Source organism: Armigeres subalbatus, chromosome 3 (genome assembly GCF_024139115.2).
Source record: "Armigeres subalbatus isolate Guangzhou_Male chromosome 3, GZ_Asu_2, whole genome shotgun sequence".
In the NCBI taxonomy this organism is placed as follows: domain Eukaryota; kingdom Metazoa; phylum Arthropoda; class Insecta; order Diptera; family Culicidae; genus Armigeres; species Armigeres subalbatus.
The window spans coordinates 249,858,359-249,864,358 of record NC_085141.1 but is presented as its reverse complement, the minus strand read 5'-3'; the positions used below and the strand labels follow the sequence as shown (position 1 = coordinate 249,864,358).

Here is a 6,000-nt window from a genome sequence, read left to right as displayed (position 1 = left end):
TGATGATCCCGCGTGCCTAAAACAATGGCGGCACTGTTTCGGACCGAAAATCTCCGGCATCCAAAATAGCGGGATCAAGGCCGGATCAACGGGCACTTCCACCGCGGCACTGCACTGTCGAAAACTGTGAATAAACACAACAGAAAAAGGTCCCTTTGTCGTGGACCTGGACACAACGGATTAGCACCCTGCGACGTCACTTCCTAACCTCTAAATTCTGTTCTGTTCGTACGATATTTACCTTTTTCTATAATTGGTTTATATTTGTTTGTCACTGTCGTTATTTCTTCGTGGTGTGTTGAATGGGGTTTTAACTATAATTTTAAGGCATTACATTAATTTAGGCTACGTTTTACCCACTAACACTACTAACCGTTCTAAATGATTTTCAACTAACACAATTCCGTACTATTTAACATGTAACAATAATTATTTTAACGGATAACATCGAACAGATCCTATCATAAGAAATGAAACAACACAAAATTAAAAAGAACTTCACCAACAATTATTCAAACAATAAACCTTTTACAACTTAAACACGCGCGCACTACTATTTCGTTCTTGGATCACAGTTACAAAAGAGAACTATTCCACATTTTCCACTTCTTTTATAGCCCTTCATAGCATAATTAACGAGCCTGGATTAAAAACAAAGAGACGCAATACTCCTACCTTTAACAACCTTGTGCTCGATTGGAACAACTGATTTGACAGCAAATGCGCTGTTCCAATTTTGACACTTCATCTCTTTGTTATGAGTGCAGCCTCTTTAAGCATAATTATGTTTTATGATTTAAGTTTGCCCATCCTGTTGCATTGAGCACCCTCTATAGGCAAGCTCAAATGGAACAGGGCTGTGCGTATTTGGCCCGAACTCAAACTGCTCGAACGTCTATCGCATCTGGTCACACTTGGTATGACGTGAAAGTGGAACACGCACTCACTCGTGAGATAAATCTTCGACCAGTGAGTGTGACAGTTCCGAGGTGTAAACTTTGGAAAGGTCGTACTGGGAGGGATTGGTGACGGAAATTCACTTGTGGTGGAGCCAACAAGTCCATATTGGAACCGAACGGTTACACGGAATCCAGGTTTCAAAGTGCTCGCGTTTTCGGGGGCACACCACTCGATACGGAAGCAACGCACAACTGTCATTTTTATTTTTTCACGCATGCTGCGGCGCAGCAAAGCTAAATTAACAAAAATGGCAGTTGTGCACCGCCTCCGTATCGAGTGGTGTGCCCCCGAAAACGCGAGCACTTTGAAACATGGATTCCGTCAGGAGTGACCTTAACAAGTGCTGGACTAATCTTAGGTAAGTTCTCCTTAACAGTACTTTTATTGTATTGTTCTTTCTCCTTGAGTTTAATTTTATTATATTGATAGTATCTTGTAACTAAAACAAAATCTTATAAACTTATAAACTTTATCTATTTTTCAGACGATTTTACCGTTAGCAGACAAACAATCTCAAGGGCCCGTGCAGAATATCGCGAAGAGATTGCTTAAAATATTTAAAGCAATTTTGATCTAAATGGACCACTTGTTGTACATTGGGATGAAAAGCTGCTTCAAGATCTCACAGGAAATATATTTGAGTATTTTTTATAGCATTGAAATGTGTTATTCTGCGTTATGATTTTTGGATATCTTCTAACTGTGGTGTATACCATCCTGACGAGTTACCTTAATGTATATATGTAAATAGATATATAAATAATGATTGCCAAATAAACAATGCGAACCAATGTTCGCACCTCTTCTAGTCCGGACCGTTGACCGAACAACACGTAGTTATCTCACTCAAAACGAAAATCACATTATCCGTAAAATCGGCTGCTAATGAGCAGATATAAAAGTGGCGACGAGGATAAACGATTTACCGGCATCGCGTGAAGGTGGATTACGCGTCATATTTTTTGGATAAATACAGATCATCTTAATTTGCATCATGCTGACAGCCGATTAACTTCTTGTGCTGTTTGTAATACGGAATAAAACAAAAGCATTGTTTATGAGTACACGAATGGTGTCGAATTATGTACCTAACCATAAAACCGAGTGAGTTGCACAGTTAATGCATTTTGGGCACCCTGTATGAATAGCAGATAGTCGCATGCTATTTAATACGTTTTTAATAAGTGATTGCTTCGTGTTAAGTTAAGAAACTGATTTTATAAGAATATATTACGAAGTTTTAGTTAGAGGAAGGATTTTAAGGAAGTACAAAATGTAGTTTTGTTCATTGTTTTATAAAAATCGTAAAAAAAAACATTTGAGGCTGACTGGCTAGAGAACAACAGAATTTGTTAAAAACAGCAGAGGTGAGATAAAAGTGTTGAGTTGGAGAAGAATGGAAAAGTCCGAATGTCGATGTGATGTAGTCGAGCGCCAAATCCACAAAACAATTCATATGAGACCATCTGATAGTAATTGTTATATTGTTTGCAAGAGTATATGTAATGCGATACGAATGTCGATAATCACAATCTCCGTAAAATCGGCTGCTAATGAGCAGATATAAAACTAACTAAGCATGATTTGATGTAATCGATAGGTTTTTTGTTATTTGAAATTTCTTTCTTTCAATTTTAGATTACATTTGGTAATATTTGTTTTTTTTATGAAGAAGCTATTTGTAACATATTTTTAACTTTTTTTTAAAGAATCTATCTGATTTTTTTTCTTATCAGGTACTGACAAAGTAGAAAGATTGTCAGTTTTGGTATCTTCTGGAGCAAATGTTCAGCTGCTTGGAATCCCAAAATTGTCTTCTGGAACTGGTGAAAGACAGGCAAACGAGGTTTGCAAATTGATGAATGCATGGTAACTAAGCGATCGCATCTGTGCAATGGGATTTGATACAACAGCAGCAAATACAGGAATCAAACAAGGCGCTTGTACCCAAATCGAGAAGCGGATTGGCAGAGATCTTTTATGGCTGGTGGGTAGGCATCATATTGCCGAAGTTTTGATGACAGCAGCTTGGAAAAAACTATTTCCTTCAAAAGGCCCTTCTTCAAGTATTTTTATAAAATTTAAATCGACATGGCCTACTATGGATCAATCCTTTGATGAAAATATGGTAGACGAAAACATTATTGAGATCCTTGGTGATGAAACACAATATTTGATTGAATTTTTGAAAAACCAACTCAATATTCAACAGCAACGACAAGACTATAAAGAGTTGCTAAATTTATCTTTAGCATTTCTTGGTGTGAAAAGAATTAAATTTTCGCCACCAGGAGCACATAGCAATGCCAGATGGATGGCGAAAGCAATATATTGTCTTTAAATATGGCTGTTTAGAGGCCAATTTGACATGACCGATGATGAAAGGCGAAAAATTCCAGTAATGTGTGCTTTTATTTTACGAGTTTACATTTGGTCTTGGTTTAAAGCTCCTTTACCCTCATCAGCAGCACGAAATGATCTAATCCTGACAAAAAAAATGATAACTTTACGAGATGCTTTCCCTGATCAATCAAGAAATGTGTATATGGCTGCGGCTTCAAGATTTGCAAATCATCTATGGTACTTGAGTGAAAAACTAGTCGCTCTGGCTTTTTTCGACCCAGAAATGTCTACGAAAACGATGAGAGAAAAGAAATGGCACACAATTTAAAATCTTGTAAGGGTGATGAAGTAAGAAAAATAAAATTGAAAGTATCTACGATCGATAAGTTGACTTCTTGTACGCTTTCAGATTTTGTTTCTCAAAATACGATGAATTTTTTTTGAAATTTCTGGAATATCTGCAAATTTTCTCAAAGATCCTAGTATATGGGATGAATTGGAAGAATTTGTTGAAAGTAGAAATAAAATAATCCATTTTTGGTAGTGAATGACTGTGCTGAAAGAGGAGTTAAACTAATTCAAGATTTTTGTGGAAAACTGACAAAAAATGAAGAACAGCTTCAATATCTTCTCAAAGTTGTTCAACAGCATAGGCAAAATTTTCCAGGTTGCACTCGCTCTGTTATAAAGGAAGGCCTAGCAGTTGAAATAAATAATTAATATACACACTTAGAATATATTACAGTATACGGTAATTTTTTACCGTACTTTCAACAGCTGAACGTTCGGTAATCAGTTCGGTAAACGAAACTACCAATTTTACAGATCGTTCGGTAGATTTATTTTGTGATCATCTGTCAAAAAGTACCGTACAGTACGGTAATTCAAAAAATAAGATTACCGAACGTTTCGGTACTTTTTTTCGTTTCGATTGAATAGAAAATATATTTTTTTAGTTGAAATAAAATGCATTTGTAGTTTCAAAACACTTTAATGATTCCTAAATAATAGTTGTATTTAATTAAATCGAGAAATAAATAAACGCCATGCGAGCTTCCACAGCTTTCGTATACGGAACAAATTTTGTACAAAAATGACTTGCCAAATCATGTTCCGCGTCATGAATACCACTTTGGAGAAACATAGAAAGCATTTTCCCAGAAGAAGCGTACTGCCAAAGATAGCTGCAAAAATATTATTGCGTTGATAAACTAATTAATAAATTGATCAATAACGTTACATACCTGTTATTATTACAATTTTCTTATGAATAATCAGATGAAAGTTGTCCGTTTCTCAATGTTTGGATGTATAACCACTAGCTGCATACAATTTGATAAAACCAAAATGGCAATTTGACAGTTCAACGATCTACCGAAGTACTGTAATACTGAATTGATTTTACAGTTTGTTCGGTATTTATTTTACCATGTACGGCGATAATTCTATTTTACTGAACGAACTGTAGGTTTGATTACCGAACTCTGTCAAATCTTTTCGTAATAACAAATTGTTCGGTGAAATTCTACTGGAATCCGGTAAAATTAATCTTTTTTACCGAACGTACTGTAATTTCTTATGTTTACCGTAGTTTTTCGTCAAGAAAATTACCGAACAGCGAAATCTATTTTAAGTGTGTAGGTATAAGTGTTGTTTGTTGATAACTTTGTAGTTTTATACAGTTAATAAATTATGCTATAAACATTAAAACTGTTGTTTGAAAAATATATAACTCGTTACAAATATTTCATGAATTTTGTCTCCCCTTAAAAACTTCAGCTCGTTGGCTTCAGTGGTAAGTCACCCCCTCCCTCTCTAGCTACACTACTGTACAGAGTACGGAAAGTATTTACCAATCGGATAAAAATTCGCGAGATTGCGTTATAATCATGCATTTAATTTCGCACGGCACCGAATACGCCTGCATCGCCGCCGCAATGGTCGGTGGTACGTTGCTCTCATTTTAAGGTGAAGGTGGGTTGAGTACCAAAACAAAGCTTTGATGGTATTGGTACAGTAAAAACTTTCATATACTGTAGTAGTATTGGTGTCGTATTTATAAAAAACATAGAATATTAGTAGGGTGGTTCAAACGACCCAGCACCATCACGCTCGCTCGATTCCGTCCCATGCTCCGAGTGTCCTAAAAAAACCGATTTGAACAAAAACTGGTTGAGCGCAAGCCGGTTCAAGTTTGTATGAAAACTAGAATGGGAAACTAAACCTTTTATTACACTGATTACGGCGCTTTCCCTCCAAACGCTGGCGAAAAGAGAACCCACATTGCTGAAAGCAACATATCAGAGACTTCAGTGAACGAAAACCGCACCGCAGGAGAGATCCATTGATTACGTAACGCAAATATAGCATTTTATACTCACCCTTATGTCACACTTTTTGTATGAAGTATCTGCCCCTGGTACGATAGTGTAGACTAGACTAGACTAGAAGTATCTGCCCCTGGTGCGATAGATATCACAGACAAATTCTGGGTATTTTGTTGAATTGCACGTTTCACTGATGCCTTCTGAGAAGCCTAATTATCATGCGAAAGAATCGCAACCTCGATTAAAATCGACTCCCAACTATTGGAACGACCATTCAATATGGATTGTCTATGGAGTTGAAGCTCTTAAATATTTCATCCCGTCATATGGTCTCCCCCCTCGCCATCGCCCAATGACGGAGTGCCAGAAT

At 36.6% G+C, this 6,000-nt stretch overlaps 1 long non-coding RNA gene across 1 annotated transcript; it reads right to left on the bottom strand.

Moving 5' to 3' along the window:
- Window positions 1–598, bottom strand: LOC134227920 (uncharacterized). Its single transcript, XR_009983790.1, has 3 exons — window positions 374–598; window positions 242–314; window positions 1–166 (listed from the first exon to the last, which is right to left on the bottom strand). It is a non-coding gene; the product is annotated as an uncharacterized LOC134227920 (long non-coding RNA).
- Window positions 599–6,000: the final 5,402 nt, after the last annotated feature.